The sequence below is a fragment of the Protopterus annectens genome, chromosome 4.part1, assembly GCF_019279795.1.
Source record: "Protopterus annectens isolate FY-2018-M chromosome 4.part1, PAN1.0, whole genome shotgun sequence".
Classification (NCBI taxonomy): Eukaryota; Metazoa; Chordata; order Ceratodontiformes; family Protopteridae; genus Protopterus; species Protopterus annectens.
In genome coordinates, this window is record NC_056734.1 from 900,640,866 (window position 1) to 900,660,930 (window position 20,065).

Here is a 20,065-nt window from a genome sequence, read left to right on the forward strand (position 1 = left end):
TCCCCCACTAGGTGACCGTCAGGGATATCCCCATTAGCAAATCTCTGGTACAGCTGTGTCAGATACCAGATGTGGGAATTGTGATAGCTTCCAGGGCAGCCAGCACACACATTCATTATTATGCCCTGGGCATTGCACACGAACTGGCAGTTGATGGAGGGGAAGACCTTGCGGTTGATGTGGATCCACTCACCAGGTGGTGCTTTGATGTGTACGTGTGTCTGTAGCACACATTACCTCAGGGTATTCTGCTATTTGGAGAAACAATTGCATATTGCTGGCCAATTTGCAATGCCAATGGCCTTATACTTGGCCATTGGAATGCTTACTACATGATTTGCAGCCTTTATTTGGAGCTGTCACAGCTCCGTTTTTGATTTTGCAGAAATGTACTCAGTTACTACCCAAGTACATTTCTGCAGCTAGCACTAGTCCTGCACGGACAGTTGCAAGCTTCCTGGATTGCAAAATCACCCCATTTGCATAGATTTCTCCTGAAAATGGGGTGATTTGCATAAAAGGGCTTCATCCATGCAGGATTAGTGCAGGAGCGCTCATGCACGCCCCTGCAGGCTGTTCCTGGATCGCACGACAGACATATTGCCTGCTTGAGCTCCTGCACCAACCATGCACACCATGCAAGCTTTTGAGAATCCTGGGATTGTATTTAAAGGTGAGCACCTTGAGCATTATTTACAAACTACACACAGATTAAATGTTTGCTAAAAAAAGTTTTAAATGAGTTGAGAAATCACAGCTGCAGTGTACCAGGATTAGTGGAACTGGCTATTCATGCATGTAGGTGAATATAGGCCTGTGATAGGTGTTACATAACCAGGATCTGTAATACAAGTGCTTGCCTTCTCTGGGAGCGCATGATCTCTTAGTTTCTACCTTAACTGAACTTCATTGTCAATTTGTCTGATATTATCTGGGATATTATTCCAGCAGACTGGTACAAGTTTGCTAAAACCTCATTCAATTGGGTCTGTTCCCAGACAGCCACCTTATATTGTAAAGGTGGGCAGTATATGTCATGTAGTAATTTAAATGGAAGTGCATTTAGTATAGTGAATGCATTTGTGATGATGAGAAAGCCACTTATGTTTACTTACATTGATGCAGTGATGTTTAAGTCTACCGTCCAGATGAAGTTAACAGCCAAATATACAGAGATATATAAAATTCCACAGATCAACACAAATAATCCCTTTGAACAAATACTTTATAAGAAAGAAAAAAATCTGTCTTTGAATAGACCTATTCCCCCTAGCTAGCCCAGAACTTAGGATTATTGATCTCGGACTGAACCTCAATGAATGTCTAGTCTTATTATAGACGGAGGCATACCTCTCCAGATTTTCACAGAATGTCCAGATGTTTGCCTCATATTTTTGTTCTGTTCCTCATAAAATTTGTGTTTTTTTGAGTTATTCATTGAGGACTGATGTTACTAAATAATGGCACACATTTGAGTTTCAGACTTCATGTTCTTCAAAAACTACCTGCTCGAGTCATGGCTGAAAAGGGTCAACACACCAGTCCACTTACTCGGTGAACAAATAATAAATAAATAATTTCTAGCACAAATACTGTTATTCTAGCCACTTTTTAAGTTTATAAAGCAATATTTAAAATCTGTACTTACTTTTGGACACATAATTTTAGTATTTGTTCAGATTTCTTGCCGTAATAATTTGAGAGGTATAGACACAGAAAATTCTGTGAGCAAAAATAAAATACTGTCTTCTAGACTATTGTTCTTACCAGGTGTTGTTCATTCATCTATCTGGTTTATATATTTGCAGTGGCAGCTCGTGCCATTGGACTGCAGGACTACAGCCCTCCCAGTTGAAAAGAACAGTTTAAAAAATATATATTTATATCTATATTTATAAATTATTATTTAATTGGGGCTGAGTTTCTAAGCGGGTCCGACTGGCTCGCACAGACCCGGAACTCGGACTGCACATGCTCGTTGAGTTCCGTTTTTTTTTTTTTTTTTTATAAATCTTTCTAAATCTAAATCTGGACTGCAGTCCAGATTAAGGAAAGAAGAAGGCATCAATGTGATGCCCAAAAGGCTATGCGGTTAACTGCACAGTAAAACAGAAGGGGGTCGGACTGCTACATCCACAGTCACGTACGTGACGTGGACAGCTGCATGGCTACTGATTGGTTCTCACTCTCTTTCTGAAAGAGTGAGAACCAATCAGTACTACTACTAGCAGCACAGTGCTTGGATGCTTATTTTACTTTTGTATGGTGGACAGTTAACCGTTAAGCAACTTTTTTTTTGGCTTGCTTACAGAATACAGTCGGAGTTAGAAAGACTTTGAGTTTGTGAGTTAAACTTGCTCAGTTAGACCCGGAGACAGACAGTCACTCATTTTTTAACTTATTGAGGTAGGGGGGAACAAAATACTACATTCTCAGTCATTCAATAAATACTTGCTTGCCCTAAACACTGTTATGTGTACATACTGAGTAACTGTTTTCAGTTAGTTGTTGATGTTACTTGTTTTCAAATCCACTAACGCGGTTCTCTTAACAGCCAGCTCATTTTATTTCCAGTGCAATGGAGGAGTCTAAAGTTTACTGTTTTTGCCAGACTTTGCATGGTGTCTGTCACTGTCGAAGTAGATACAGCACTTTTTTTTATTGGGAAAGTTGTAGTTTGAGAGGTGTGCATGGATAATTAGGACTGGAGATTTTCCAAAGTGGTAAAGTGAGTTTATTTTTTGTTTAACTAACTTATGTGTGTGTGTGTGTAAAAAAAAAGTGACTGCACATATGTGTGAATCTAAAATGGTTTGAATTAAAATTTTATACAGTGAATTCAGGTAAGGTAAGTAGGAGTGAGCATGAAAATTAATGTTTGACAGAAAAGATGGTTGTGGAAGAGATTATATTATAGCATACAGTGTGCATGTACAAGTGTCTGTGAGAACAGTAAGAGCTAGGTAAGGGGATAGATGTAGAGTATTGTTGCATGTTTTTGGCATTCATGTTGGGTATTGTGTGTGATCTGTGTTCATTTTGTGTAGTAGTTGTGGTAGGGAAACATTTTTAATAGAATAATGTGGATGGTTAGGCTAGAGTTACTCAGGCTCAAACCCTGTACCTTGAATACAGGTAGCAAGAGGCTGAATTCCCTACCCACCACCACTTGTGTAATCTGTCCAGATTTTTGCCTCATGTTTTTGGTCTGTTCTGTTCCTCATAAAATCTGTGGTGTTTTGGATTTTTGTCATCAGTGAAGGATTGAATTCACTAAATAATGACAGGCATTTGAATTTCAGACTTCATATGTGATGTTTGCTCTGAGGGTGTTGATGGAGAAGTACAGAGAAGGTCAGAAGTAGTTGCATTGTGTCTTTGTGGATTTCGAGAAAGCATATGATAGAGTGCCTAGAGAGGAGTTGTGGTATTGTATGAGGAAGTCGAGTGTCAGAGAAGTATGTAAGAGTGGTACAGGATAAGTACGAGACTAGTGTGACAGCGGTGAAGTCTGCGGTGGGAGTGATGGATGCGTTTAAGGTGGAGGTGGGATTACATCAAGGATTAGCTCTGAGACCTTTCTTATTTGCACTGGTAATGGACAGTTTGACAGATGAGATCAGACAGGAGTCCTCGTGGACTATGATGTTTGCAGATGACATTGTGATCTGTAGTGAAAGTACAGAACAGGTGGAGGAGACCCTAGAGAGGTGGAGATATGCTCTAGAGAGAAGAGGAATGAAGGTCAGCAGGACTAAGACAGAATATATGTGTGTGAATGAGAGGGAAGATAGAGGAATGGTGAGGATGCAGGGAGTAGAGGTGGCGAAGGTGGATGAGTTTAAATACTTGGGATAAACAGTTCAGTGTAATGGTGAGTGCGGAAGAGATGTGAAAAAGAGAGTACAGGCAGGATGGAATGGGTGGAGAAGAGTGTCAGGAGTGATTTGTGGCAGATGAGTACCAGTAAGAGCGAAAGGGAAGGTCTACAAGAGGGTAGTGAGACCAGCTATGTTATATGGGTTGGAGACAGTGGCACTGACAAAAAGGCAGGTGTCAGAACTTGACGTGGCAGAGTTGAAGATGTTAAGATTTGCACTGGGTGTGATGAGGATGGACAGGATTAAGAATAAGTATATTAGAGGGTCAGAAACAACTTGAACTCAAAGCAGCTCACTTACGATCTCCCAATGACGATGTCAAACCGTTAAGAGAATTTAAAAAAAGTTGTTGATTTATTAACTTTTCTTAAATTCTCTTAACGGTTTGACATCATCATTGGGAGATCTTAAGTGAGCTGATTTGGGTTCAAGTTGTTTTCAAACCAGTGGTTTGATTTGTTTTTTCTTCATATTAGAAGGTCAGCCCAGGTTGGAAGGTATGTAGACAAAATGAGAGAGACAAGATTATGTTGGTTTGGACATGTGCTGAGGATGGATGCAGAGTATATTGGGAAAAAGATGCTAAGGATGAAGCTGCCAGGTAAAAGGAAAAGAGGAAGGCCTAAGATAAGGTTTATGGATGTGGTGAGAGAGGACATGCAGCTGGTTGGTGTTGCAGAGCAAGATGCAGAGGACAGGAATAAATGGAAACAGTGCTGTGGTGACTCCAAACAGGAGCAGCCAAAAGAAGAAGAAGAAGATAGTCTTCAGAAAATACATGGTAACACAAAACCTTTTATTCTAGCAATTTTTTAAGTTTATAAGATCAATATTTGAAATGTGTCCCTATTTTTGGGGCTATATTCCCCCATTTTCATTGTCCAGGTTTTTTGTGCTAAGAGGTTGAGAGCTATGGTGAGAATTGAATTCACTAAATGATAGTCATTTATGTTTCGGTCTTCCTATCTTTCGAGAAGCAGCTGATTTGGCATAGTGGTATGTTACTCTGACTGTAGTGTACAGGGTCCTGGGTTCACAACTTGGCAGCAAAACGCATGGTGGTAACATGACACTTTATTGTAGCAACTTTCCAAGATTATACAAGCAATGTTTAAAATGTGTCCTTGGTTTTTGGGCTTTTGTCCCCTCACCCAGTAAATTTTGGCTTTTTCCAGTTTTCTTGTGCTGCAAAATTGAGAGATACAGTTGAATGTAGCATGGATTTTACAAGGAGCTGACAGCTTCAGGGGAATGGAAGTTTAGTGCTACTTGTGCTACATCTGCTTGCATTGTTAATAGCATAACAGGTTGAATACTTGCTTTTGATGCAGATGGCTGTGGGTTCTACTCCCACAGTATGTACATGCATTGCTGATGCTGTACTTTGTACTTTTAAAGGGGTTAGATGCTGCAGTCCTGAGAATGTCCTCTTTGGCAGAGATACCTAGTATCTATGAACCTATTATCAGTTTGCCATCCATTCCCTATTACAATATTAGTATCTTATCTTTTTTTTTAATATAACATAGGCAATTTATTCCTCAAGGGCAACAGGCACTTTATTTGTAGATGAAACAATGAAATATAAAGTTGTTTGCTAGCAGCAACCTCTTCATTAGTTACAGATCTCTTTAATGTGGAATTATTTAGATGACTTTTACTTCAGCAGAAATTGTGCATATTTACTGATACTGGTGGATTATAGAAATTTGAGTAGACTTTTATGATGGAAATGTTCTGAATTGAGAAGTTTTGTCATTATCGGTGCATGCATTTTCTTTCATTGTTTACTGGAAAAATGTTCAAAACAATAAATTTAAGCTATATTGAATTATACAAGAAATATAATTTAATACAATCAGGAAGGTGTATCAACAAACACATGTATGTTTCATGTGCAAGGGGCCTATGATTTGAAAACAGCCCCAAGTTAATCTTTATCTGCCACTAGCCAAATGTATTTTCTTTGAATGTGGGTTTCAATGCTGTTTCAATTAATATGAGTTTCAAGGTCAGAGAAGTTTTAATGCTAAGTCTGTTTTCATTGTGAGACTGCATTGCTTTGTTTAGCAGATGTCTTAGTGTTTGTGCTGTAAAATGCAAAATAAAACTTTCAAATGAAGTCCAAATCATCGTAGAAGTAAAGCAGTATGCACATTAGTGTTTATGATAAATGGGATGAAATAGCCAAGTAATGGTTCATTGGAATGGCTGCAGGGGGAGGCTCTATCCGACCATGATTTTGTGAGGGGGGAAGGGCGGCAAACTCAAAGATAGCCCCGGCTGAACTATACCTCTCAACTATCCATTTTCACAGAATGAATAGATTTTTGTTTCTTATTTTTGGTTTGTTCCTCATAACATTTGTGGTTTTCAGACAAATCATTTAGGATTTAAGTCACTAAATAATGACAGAGACTGGGTTTCAGACTTCATAACCTTCAGAAAAATGCATGCTAAAGCAAGACCTGTTATTCTATCAACTGTCTCAGTTTATACAAGAGCAATTTTTAGTACTGTTTATGTGTTCCCCCAATATATTTGGCCTTGTCCAGATTTCCTGCATTAACAGGTTGAGAAGTATGTGCAAATAAATTGCTTTATAGAATTAGGCATATCCAAACCTCTCAACTGTCCCCACTTTTGGCTAAAAATATTGCTCTTCCCCTAATAATCCCTCCACAAAATGGCAATTTTGGAAGAAACGTGGAGGGTTTACAATTAATAAATAACTAATAATCAGGGTGATAGATTACTTTTATTTCAGAAATGCATGTAGATTTTTTTATTTTGTCAGCTGCTCAAGTTAGCAGTACTAATATTAAAATGTGTCCCTTCTTTGACAGTTTTCCAGCGGTATTGTGTGGCTATTTTAAATTTTTGCATCAAATGTTTGGTCCATTTCTCATACAATTGTGTTGTGTTTTTTTTGGCAAATTAGTGGCAAATCTTTAAAGACCAAAGTTAGAAAATAATGGCAGACATCTGAGTTTCAGATTTCATATCCTTCAGAAAATTCATACTAATGCAAGACCTACTATTCTATTATCTTTCTAAGTGTATAAGAGCAATATTTAAAAATTGCCTTTATTTTTGGTTATCTGTCCCATTTCTATGTATGGCTTTGTCCACATTTCTTGCTCTGAGGTTGAGAGGTATGACAAATGTGTCAGGGCCATCACAGTCAGCCAGAGACATTTAAAATTGTGACATACTTGTTGCACCCCACTCCCCCATGTAGTGACTCTGGATATGTCCAAGCAAGGTAAGGAGCAGTTATGCAGTGTAAATGTGCAGAGTATCCCCCATACAAGGTTTACACAAGTACTACAAAGGCTTTTCATCTATCCTTGATTTTGCAGAATGTTCTGGTTTCTGTCATATTTTATACTGCTGATTTATGCTTATTATTATTCAGAAAGTGCCTGTTGCTCTGTGTTTCAGTAGCAATGCTTTAATGACCATCAGGTAAGCTTGTCTGAGATTGTTAGATGCAAGTAAGCTTTAATAAGCATACTGTTAAAAGAATTGCCAACATTGAAAGCCTTTCTGTTGTTGCCATGCAGAGAATACTTACATAACTAGATAACGTATAAGCCTTGGGTATTGAAATGCATATGAAAATATTTGTAATAAAGGGCAAAATTACATTATTTTAAGAAGCTCATTACATTTGTTGGAGACTTGTAGTCATCTTTGCAGGCTTTACCTGTAAACTAAACAGAATGCCAATCTAGCATGTGTGGCCCATAACCTATGCAGTAATCCTTTAAGTAATGTATCTTGAGCTTTTCTTGTTTGCTTTTCATTTTTTAATTTGATCATGTTTTCCCCATGAAACAAATAGATAGTTGTTGTCAGGCAGCAGTTTTTTTCTGGATAAGAAACATTTTTACAAGTGGGGGTATCACAGAGATTGCTACTTTCAGCTTGTTACGTGGTACTTTAATAAAGCTGAATATAAATTATAATTAAAACTGCAGTGCAAGGAGAAGTGGTTTGAATTGAGTGCTGCTTGTTTTTCTTATACTTGATTTTGACTGGCATTCCAGTAATGTATTTAAAAATTAATTTATTTTTTCATGCCTCACAACCTTTTTGTTTCCATTTAGATGTTAAGCAACCTGTCATGCAGCCAATGCATTGAAATATTTTTTTTCTTTTACACTTCATTTTGTCTTGATTGGACTCTCATAATGATAGTTTGGCACCCAGGGCAGCATATTTAATCAAAGTTACAGTTTTTTGTGTTTTTTAGCATAGCTCCTCCCCCTTTCTAGTTGGCCACACCCCTTCCCATTGACCCCCCCATTCAGGTGTCTCCTGCAGCCCCCCCTTTGATCTGAAGTCACCAGCCGCTACTGTATATTTGCCAAACAGAAACTACAGATGTAGTAAAGCAAAACATCACATTTACTTTCTTGGCCAGTGGATAGTTATCTCTTTAACATGACTATCCACAGATCAAAGTGCAGAATAATTTCCAGCTGTAGGTTTTCATTTCTGATGTGTATTTCACATCTTGTATATAATTGTTGCTTTTTACAGTATTAGGCAGTTGCATACCTCAGTTACAACTTTTTCATTCTTTTAATTGAAAAAGGTTTCACGTTTTCTCACATATTGCAGTCTGAACTATATGTTTTAGATTACCTTATCTAGGTTGTACAAAGTTTTAATGCAGCTCATTTATTTGTTACATTCTGACTGGATCTCCAAACCAGTAACACAACTATATAGCTGAGTAAAATTACTAATGACTGTAGGCAGAAGTGGTGCCATTCACTTTGCATCTATTACCGTGTTACTACATCAAGGGTTAAACATGTGATAGACATGGTCTTAATTTAAGTGCAAGGAAGTATAGTCTTGCCTTCTTTGGTAAGCAAATTTCAACATTCACTTATGTTATAGAAAGCTACCCATTCCAGATTGATAAAAGTGTCAGAGAGATGTCTGTACTTTCATAGATAACTCCCTATCCTCTGAGCCTCACGCAGCAGCATGTTTCAGGAAATCCTTATGTTTGGCTCAATTACTAATTACTCGTGTGGAACAACAGAATTCACCCAAGTTATGATCAGCAATCATAACTTCATTACGATCATAACTTGGGTGAATTTGCTCGTGAGGATTTTGCATTTTCAATTACTAATTAAAGATTTCTCATTCAGGTCAAAATAAGTTATTCTGCTGTACTCTGCCAGAGCAGATAAATTACAGAATATAATGCCCTGTAGGGTATGTATCTATGCAAATACATCACACAGGTAGAAAGACTATAGATATTCTTAAGTAAAAAGATTACTGGACTAAAGACCCTCAGCTACTAAAACAGAATGAAGGCTGTATCCCTTTTCTGTCCCTTATACACCCATGTATAATAATGAATGCCTAGCATTCCGAGTTATTAAGGACCTAAGCCTTCTTTTCTGCTACTCCATTACAAAACAAATAGTTTAATAATCTCTCAAATTAAAGACTTGAAACTACATCAACAAATAGCTAAGACACATTGGAGAAAAAGATATATTACTCAATGTTTTTCCCATCTCTGGAATAATCTTCCAATAGATATAAAGAAAAGTGACTCCATCACTTCCTTTGTGGCAAATCTTGGTGATTGGATGGATGTCCATAAATTTATCACAGCTCTGAAATTTTTAACCTCCTGGAGGCAGAAGGCGCCTTATGAGTGAGGGTATTGGCATGATGATTATAGGCCATGGACTAAGTCTGCCCTGTGTACTCTGTGAACCCACTCTTTCAAACTCTGTCATGTGATATTGCCAAAACTTCTGACATTATTGCTTTTACAGCTAAGTTTCACTAATCAAAGAGAACTCAGTCCATCTGTAATTGAATCCATAGTATTTGGACTGTATAGTGTCTGACCTTGCTTCTGAAGATCTGGCTGTTATTATCTCTTTATTGTCTACAATATTCATACAGTTCAATGCATTTTAGGATCTGACAATATTGCTCAGCTTTCAGGTGCTGTATATAACCTTTGCTCTTTTATGTTTATATTACTGCTTGTACACTGACTTAGATATGCATTCATGCTTTCTGCACTTTCTGTTTCTTTTCTACCTATAACCTTAACCTTGGCTAGAAAGAGTCCTCAGAACAGTTCATTTAACCATTTGTAAAATAACTAGATTAATGTTTTGAGTAATACAGTTCATAAATGCAAGATTAAAGTTATCTCACTAATATTTCAGTTCTTAAGTATATTTTATAAAGATTCTAGGACAGGTTATAATATTTCTTTTTACATTGCTGACTTCAGTTTTCTAGTACATAAACAGGGAAGAAAGCCTGTATATAATGTAAGAAAATGAAACAAACAGTTCCATTAGTGTGCCATTATTGCTTATTTTGTTTTTGTAGTCCCTGAAAAAGTATTTGTTGAGTTGGATCATTAAGAACAGTTTCACTCACATTTCTCTTTTTGCACTCCCTTTTATTTGTTTAAAAGAAAAAAAACAGACTAAAATAAACTGCCCAAGGACAATCAATGACTAAATAATCTGGAATTCTTTCAAACAGGTTTTGCTACTAAGCTTATAAAATTGATGCAGAAAATCATACTTGACGGGTTTAGTTCAATCATATTTCACTGACATCTAATTTCTAAAACTAGAAACAGAAATATGAAAATTACTGTGCATGCAATATGTCATAAAGACAAATGCCTGTGAAGTCGACTAAAAAGACATATCCCTTGCCAAATCTGATGCTGACATGAATGTGTTATAAATATAATGCAGTTTTTCAAGATACCACATACCTGCATTAGTCAAACTGTCATATGCATAATCCATGGAACTAAATACATGTAGATGTCATAGTAACATAATCACTAAGAGTCTGATTGATTTATTTGATAATTACTGGTAATATGCTTTGAAAGGAATGTATCTTCCTTTATTCAGCTAAAGCAAATGTGAAAACTAAATCAACAAGGAGGGAGGGAGGGTGGCCTAATGGTTAAAAGTGTTTACCTTAGAAACACAAGGTGCAGGGTTTGAGTCTCACAAGGGATAATTGGCTAGGCTTAAAATGGCTCGCAAGGGCAGTTAGCTTAGTACTAACCTATGAACCTATGAACAAACATAAAACAGCCCAAGAGATCAAATATGAATACAACTCATACTTTTAGGAAGTGTCAAAGGCGTATGCCAATTCAAGTCGTAACATAGTCTTGGATTAATATCTGTATTAAGGATTGTAACCAGTACTGAATTTACTGTCTGACTTCATGATCTCCAAAGTTTTGGGGCTGAATAGTTAGAAAGTTGTCATGAAGGAAGTGCCAGAAAAGCAATTACTAGAAAATGGAAATCAAAGGCTAAACCAACTGTGTATGAAGTACTGAATATTATAAAAGAGATACAAGAAATAGAAGAGGGATCATTAGAAAAGGCAAGGAGCAAAGTGCATAAAAAATGCAAATTGTGGGAACAATGTGTGCAGAATAATGTTCAGGAGGAGGAGTGAGGTTTAGGAGAAGGCAGGAATTTGGCAATTTATGTAATCTTGGACTGATGATAGTTACAAAGAAAAGGTATATTATATATATAATGTATGTAAATGGAAAAAAAATGTTAATATAGTTTGTTTCCATTTCTGTTAATTTATGCCTGCCTATGTCTTAAGTGATAATTTAATAAAGGTGTTTAAAAAGTGTACATTATTGGTACCAGAGTGTTACTTATGAAAATCTGTTTCTGATTAATGTGTAAAGTGAAATATCTGTTTGGCAGTTAACACAGAAGATTAAGCGTATGACTTGTTAGTAACCTGTTTCCTCTGGTTCAGGACTTCATTCCCTCAGTTTGAATTAAATTAGCATTAATTGCCAGTCATGCAAATTGGATATGCTCAACATTTCATAGACTATACTAATAACAATGTGCTAGAGAAAATCGTAAAGCTACCAAATAGTGGCTCTGATATCCTAGACTTGGTCCTTACCAACCTAGCCTAAGACTGTACCCCACCCTATATCGCCTTATCCCTAGTTTAATCTAACCAGAAATCAGTTTTATTTCCTGTCAGGAATAGTACCACCATTCCGCTACAAAATAAAGTCTTTAGGGACTTTCCCAGGTTAAATCTAGTTTCGCATGGAAATGACCTACACAAAAACTAGATTATGACCTCCAAATGGATCCAGCTGTGAAAGCTGCCACATTCACTTTTGACTTTTACCAGCACATAAACAGGTGCAAAAAAGTCAGTACCTACACACAATTGTAAATTCTGGAACAAACCTCTCATGTTGAATGACCATATTAATAAAGTATATAACAATGAAGGAAAATAATTAGACATTGCAAGAAATGCTCATCCCCTTATTTCAGGACCACAGTGAAATATGCCAGGAAGGATCTTAAGTATGGTATTAGAAATTATAAAGCTGCGCATGAGCTTTGTGTCATGGCAGATAGCAAATGAAACTGCAAATTGTTGTTTTTTTTTTTTCATTTTTTCAGGAAATAAAAAATAATGTCCAACAGTGCACTACGTTAAGCTGTAGTAATATAACATATTCCAGTACCAAGGATATAACCAATGTATTCACAGACAAATTTAGTGCTAACTTTACCCCACAACCTACACTGTTGCACCAGTATCCCTGAGCATTTCAGTTACATAGAAATCTGCTTGGAACAAGCCTCAGAATCCCTGTCAAATGCTAAAATTAATATTTTCATTGTACCAGACAATCTGCTAAGCCACATTCTCATCAGTGCAAAGTATGCAGTATACAAGCCTCTTTGAAAACTGCACAAACTCTCTCAATACACAGAATTTGTACCTAATGCCTGGAGAACAGCCACTGTGACTTTCCTGCCCAAAAATGGCACCCTCTACAGGCTTGGGTAATTACAGGCCTATTAACCTCCATTTCCTTATATGCAAAGTCATAGAATGTATCATAGCAGAACTCATTTCTGCAGACAAGCAACTCTGAGGTAGGCCCTGATCAGTTCAGTTTTGTGAAGTGCAGGCCCTGTCTCTTGAACTTAGTAAACTTCTTTGAAAATGTTATAGAGGCTGTAGACAGTAATTACTCAGTGCACACTGCTTATCATGACCTGGTCAAGGATTTTGATAGTGTCCCCCATTGTGATATTATAAAAAAAAATTAAATTAATGTAAACCCCTGTGTTATCTGCTGTATTGCAAATTGTCTACTATCAGATCCCAAGTAGTGAACTTTGCTGGTTCCCTCTGTGAAAGTAAAATTGTAACAACTGGGGTATCACAAGGTTCAATAATAGTACCTCTCCTGTTTGGTATTTATTTTGCAGACATCAATCCAATTTTCCAGAAATGTGGTTTACCAATATTGCTGACAAATGTAATCATTCACTAATACTAAACAGCTCCAGGAGGGGCTGGAATATGTACATACCTGTTGTACTGAAAATGGTCTCAAGCTAAATGCAAAAAAGTGAAAGATTAATGTTTGGCAAAAACAGCTATTCCCACCACATATGTTAATAGTGGTGCTCCTCTTCGAACAGATGTAGTTATAAGGGGCCTGGGTATTTATGTAAACAAACCCCCCTCATTCAGTCATCATGTTTCCAGCAGAGTCCAGAAATACTCCTATCTGGCCTATTAAATTTCCAAGGGAATATCTGCAAGGTTCAGAGAGTTCATCCTACCACTGTACCCATCCCTTATCAGACCCATCATCGAATGCAGCACTTTCTTTGGTATATATAAATCCAAACACATCACTGAATATGAAATGCCCTAAAGATACCTAACCAAGACAATTACAGACCTTTAATCATTCATTGACCCTGACAGATTAACAGGATTCTCCTCATACTCAGTGGCCTATAGACTAGTGCAGGGAGACACCCACACTAGTGGCCTAAATCTACACCAAGAAATAAACAAGTCTCCCTGGAGAGATAAGGTTCCTAACTCAACATGTTCCCTGTATATAGAATAATTTACACCTATTTAGTAAAATAAATTACTTATTTGACTAACTTTAAGGCTTAGTCTTGATGTTGGATGTTTAGACACAAATTTACACCAGGGTTATTGTGTACAGCTGTGCTCAGTTTGGTAGCTAAGCATGATTAATTGTTTGGAAAGGGAGAGTACAAGCTCTTAGGTGTGTGGTTCCTTAAAGGAATATATGGCTAGGCATTTTATGGTCCCATTGATTGCTTGATTACTACTGCTCCTATGTTCCATTTGCCTAACTATATGACACTGAGCAAGTCACATCAATCAGACTGAAACCCTAGGAACAGTCTGGAAAGGTTCATGTGGTTTAGTGCTCTACCCCAATTCACAAATAAATAAAATGAAATGAAATCTCTTACTAGAAGTGTGGCTTATAATTTTGTATTTTTAGATTAGTTTATTCATTCTGTTAACTTAATTCCATTTCAAAACAGAGTTTGGCTGTTTATTGCTACACCAGGTTACAAGCTCTTTCACTTTGACTGACTTCTGCCATTGAGTGCAGTGTTCCCTCTGGTATGTACCTAGCCAGGCACATCCAACAATTGGGCATAAGTAAGATGTCCTATCCAGAACTCAAAGCCCTACCCTTGCATTATGTCTCCTACATGCTATTGAGAGGAGATCAATGCCTGGCATATAAGGCATTGTTGGATCCCACCCTGATGGACCTCCTGCATATTCACAAAACAAACAACACCAGAATTTCCCATTCTAAAGACTTAAACCTTACCTGTGATATAAATAGCACCAGCTGGACAGACAGGTATGTATTCCAGAGACTACCCTGTCTCTGGAACAGGCTCCCCATCTAGGTAAATCAGAGTTCCTCTTTAACTGAACTTAAGTGTAAGTTGGACAACTGGATGAGGAATAGAAAATCCAATCCTGGATTTGGTACCTGTGTCTCCAATGGACACAGACAACCTGTAAATGTTTCATCTCCCAGGACTCTGCTTGTAAATGTTTCACCACTCAAGCCCCTGCTTTCTCTTGTCAAGGACAGGAGAACTGGTCAGACATTTGGGATGCATAGATAGACTTAAAAAGCCTTAATGGGTGTTAGCCTAGTTCACACCTATGAACCTATGTGACCATTGTTCTTGTCTAGATATTTACTTCTAGAGCTGTAAGAAGGATATGAAAGGTGAGCAAATGCCACATTTGCCTGGATGTATGGAGTTAGGCAGTATTTCATAGAGGAAGCTAAAGATCCTTAAAAACAATTTTTATGTCAGCTGTTAGGCTTTTCCGAGATATCTATCTATCTAAATATATGTATATATGGGAACACTTCACATAATCGAATTACTGAAATCTCGAATTTCATATGGTCGAGACCATATGATCGAGATTTCAGTAAATCGAATATGTGTAGTGTGTAAAAATAAGAGTTTACTTACCTTAATACATTGCATGCACACAGAGGCAAGGATTCTTGTACGCTCTGTGTGTACGTAATGTTTTTTTTTTTTTGCGGTGTTGACAGGAAATGAGAAATCTCCCATTTTGCACTTCCACATACAGCGCAAGACAGGAGATTTCCCATTTCCCCACTGTAGCGTGATCTTGGAGTTGGTATATTTAAGTAGGGGGGGGCAAAGCCCCCCTGCAAAAGCAAAGTTTGTCTTTTCTTTTTTTTTTTTTTGGTTTCGCTTCAGAAGTTCGAGTTTACGAAACTCGATATTTTGCTTAGGGTTATTTGCAGTTCGAGATTTTGTAAATTCGAGCTTCTGAAGAGAATCCGTATATATATATATATATATATATATATATATATATATATATATATATATATATATATATATATATAGGTCCACTGCTTTTGGTCGAATTACATTTGGTCGAAAATGATTTCAGGCAGCCCACTTCACTGAAACACATTTGATTGAAAACCCATTTGGTCAAAAATGAAATAGAGCCCCTCCCCCACTGCAGTGCGACTCTGGAGTGAGAATATAAAGTAAGGGGTGGATGGGAGGCACAGCCCCCCACATTGGGGGTTGTGGGGGGTGTAGCCCCCCCCCACATTTTTCAACTAGTTTTACTGACGTTGTATAGTTCAATGTATTTTTAATGGATACACAAGTATATAATAGTGAATACACTGCAATTATGTGAGGGGGCCACGCCCCCCACACCCCCAAATGTGGAGGTCTGTGCCCCCCACACCCCCTTAACTTTATATTCTCACTCCAGTTTCACACTGCAGTGGGGCAGGGGCTATATTTCATTTTCAACCAAATGGAATTTGACCAAATGGGTTATCAGTGAAATGCATTTTCAGTGAAGTGGGCTGCCTGAAATAATTTTCATAGGTTCATAGGTTAGTACTAGGCTAACTGCCCTTGCGAGCCATTTTAAGCCTAGCCAGTTATCCCCTGTGAGATTCAAACCCTGTACTTTGTGTTTGTAAGGCAAACACCTTAACCATTAGGTCACCCTCCCACCCTCAAATTCTGTGTTAAAGGTCTGATAAACACAACATGAACCTCAAAAAAATACAAGTCTTGACTACTTAAGTTGCCTATGATACTACAGATGAGAATCTACTTTAAATCAAAGCCTTGGTTGCTCATAACAAACAAAAAACATCTGCTTTAAACCAGTGTTACCAACCAGTTCAACTCTCTGCTAGCTCAAGAGTAAAATGCGATAAAGCTTTACAGTCTATGGCACAGGTCGTGGCTGAAAAGTACAACATGAATTAGCACACTAAGATCCAGATTCTGGTAACACTTTACAAAAAAGAGCTACATTTACAAAGGTATAATATCAAGAAAAAGATTTAAACAGTTACGTTCTAGTTGCAAAATGAAAGTATAGTAACGGCAAGATACTCCATATGTAAAAATATAAACAACAAATGTACATCTAAAGTAATAAAGACATAAAAAAGGAAAGTGATTAGAGTAAGAGAGTACGATTAGGAAGAAAGCAGCTGGATATTAGGTTGGAGTTTGACAAGGACAGGATCAGGTCTTCTGTATGTAGTGTTTAAGTTAAACTTTGAATTGGGCTTAATAGGGGACACTTTTTATATTAAGTGGAAGGGCATTCCAGGTGTGGGCTACAGAGAATTTATACAGGGACTTTTCAATATTTTTTTGTTGGTTTGTAGATGTCCAGAAGATGTTTGCCACATGTAAGAAGCTGACACGGTTATAGAGGGGGGGCAGGAATTGGGGTTATAGAGAACTGAGTGTGTAATATGCAGTTATGGAAGAAGTTGTTTAGGGAATTCAGGCCATTGTAAAAACTTAACAGCAAAGCAGTGATGGAATTTATAGGGGAAACTGGAGGCAAATCTAGCTATTTTGTTGTATGTTTCTAATTTGGCGAGGAGAGATGACTGAAGGTTGAGTAAGGATTGGTGTTGCATATAGAAGACAGGGTAAGAGAAAAGACAGGGCAAGGGAGAGTTTGGTGGAGGGTGAGAGCAATTTGTGATTACGGTACAGAAGACCAAGTTTTTGGAGTTTTTTTTTTTATATACAAAGATTGATCTATATATCAAATTTTAGTTCACTGTCTACAGTGACACCAAGTAATTTAGTATGGGGTTCGGGGTCTGATGATTGTATTGTTAAGGGAAGAAATGGATAGAGAGTATTTCTGTTGTGCCAGACTCCCTACACTATGGAACAGAATCCCAGTCCATGTGAGGCAGAGCCCCTCACTAAATCTGTTCAAGAGAAATCTTGACGAGTGGATGGGAGATCGTAGGTTTACCCCGGGAATCATCTCTGTATCACTGCTGGACAGAGGCACAGCAAACTAATGGGTATAGTATTCTCATCCTAAGGGGTGGTGAAAGCCACACACACTCTGGCTAGGCTTTTAAATGCCCTAGGGCAGATAGCCTAGTATGAACCTATGAACCTATGAACCTATGAAAAGTAACAGTTTTGTATTTTTTCTTAGGATTTAATATTAGTTGATTATCAGTGAGCCAGGTTTCGATGGAGATGAAAGTGTCTTGGGTAACAGCATGGAGTTCTGGGGTGCTATGGGCGATGATAAGGGTTGAGTCACCGGCATATTGTAAGAGTGTAGACAGGTTAGTAGCAGTGTGTAATCTGTTAGTGAAAATAATGACCAAGTGGAGACACAAAATGGAGCCTTGGGGAATGCCAGTGTTGAAAGGTAGAAATGCGGAGGAGACAGTTTGCCAGCGTATACATTGTTGTCTGTTAAATAAGCAACTAGAGCACCAGTTTACAGAGGGCATAGAGAGATGAAGATCAGAAAGTTTAGTTAACAGTATGGGGTAAGAGATCGTATCAAGACAGGAAATAAGTAGGTTGTTATCACAGGCTTCTGCTACTGTTTGGGTGAATGAGAGTAGTGCAGTAGATGTGCTGTGGTGGAGTTCTAAAGCCATGCTGAGTGGGAGTTAGAAGACAGTTACCCAGCAAGTGTTAAAGTAGTAGGGTGTGGACACATTTTTCAAGAATTTTGGAAAGGGGGAAAAGTATGGCGATGAGACGATAGTTAGGTCAGTGGAGTTTCCTCCTTTATGAAGAGGGATAGTGAAAAAGGATTTCCATATGTCAAGGACAAGAGCTTCGGTAATAGAACGATTACTAAGAACAGAGATAGGGTAGGCAATAGATTTAGCAGCGACTTTAAGGAAGTGGGGAGGTAATTTGTCGACAGAGGAAGAACAGGGTTTGAGTTTATTTAGATGGTTTTTGATGAAGGCAGTGGGAACCGATTGTAAGGAGAAAGTATTGGAGGAAAGGGGACTGGAGGTCCAGGCAGAGAAGAGGCAGTGGAACTTTACAGAAACATTTCAAAAAATAAGTCAACAAAGTGGTTATTTAATAGAGCAGCAGTCGTTGTGGCAGTATGGAGAGGGAAGGGGTTAGGAGTAGGAGGGTTGCTGGGGTAGAGGATTTTATTAACAGTGTACTAAATTTTCTTTGGGTTTTTGTGTGGGTTACATTGGCTGGAGGCAATTTTTTTTTTGTCTTTGATGACTAGTGTTTCGAAGTTCTTGTAATGTTGGAGTAGGGGAGGAGTTTTATTTTTACTCCAAGTTTACCAGGCAGCATCTCTCTGATGCTTAATAAATATATAGTCCTTCTCACCGATAGTTTTAGAATTACAGTTAAGATTAGGAATAACATTTTTAAAGTGGAGATAAAGTTTTTAGATTTACTGTTAGAACTTTATGGCAACATAATTAGACAGAGTAGTGCTGAAACCAAACACTTATTTACAGAGGACCATCTAGTTATACCTGTGCAGTTTAGCATCACCGCCTCACTCCCCATATACCAGCATTATACCTAGGAAAATTTTTAATTTTCATAAAGGGACTTATTGCTGATCTCACAGACTGAAAAATGGGATAGCAAAGATGGTTACGCACATAAATTATTGCTTGTGATATTATTTGCTGTACTTCATGCTGTATAATACATCTATTATTGTCAATAATTACTTGTAGCGACCAAGGTAATGCACTCTGCACAAGCAACATAACATTAGTAACTATTGAGCATCAATATAAGGACTTACCAGACTTGTTTACAAATCCTCACAAACACAGCAACCCTACAGGATGGTTATATTAGTTAGGGGTATGTGACTCACACCACCTAGGGCAAACTCAAAATGAATCTCAAGGGAAGCAGAAAAGCTATTCAAAAAGGCAAACAAGTTACAAATCAAATGCACTTTGAACATATCACGGAAACTATCATAAATTATTACTGAAACAGCGGTCTACAAAGAACCTGGCGTTGGCTGTTTGTAGTATTTCCTTAAATGTACATCTAGAGCACATCTGGCTGAAATGAACAGATGCATCAAAACTCACCTTCAAATATATAGATAAGTATGTGTGAAAAATAACAACTGCAAACCATATCGACTTATACAAACCGGTCTACTTTCAGTGTACAACCTTGGACTGTGTAAATTGCATACAGGATGGATACAATACTCGAAACAGCATACAAACGCAAAAACAAAATTAAAAACTACCCTAATTTAATTAAACTAATGATAACTCAGCAGTATTGCTAGCTAACGTCTACAATAAAAGCTACCCACTTCACACTGCAAATCTTAAAATACAACCACCACAAATTGGAAAATACAGGCAAATAGACATACAGATAAAAAGGCAAATGTGCAGTACAATTTCAGTAAGTCTAGAGGACATGCATGTG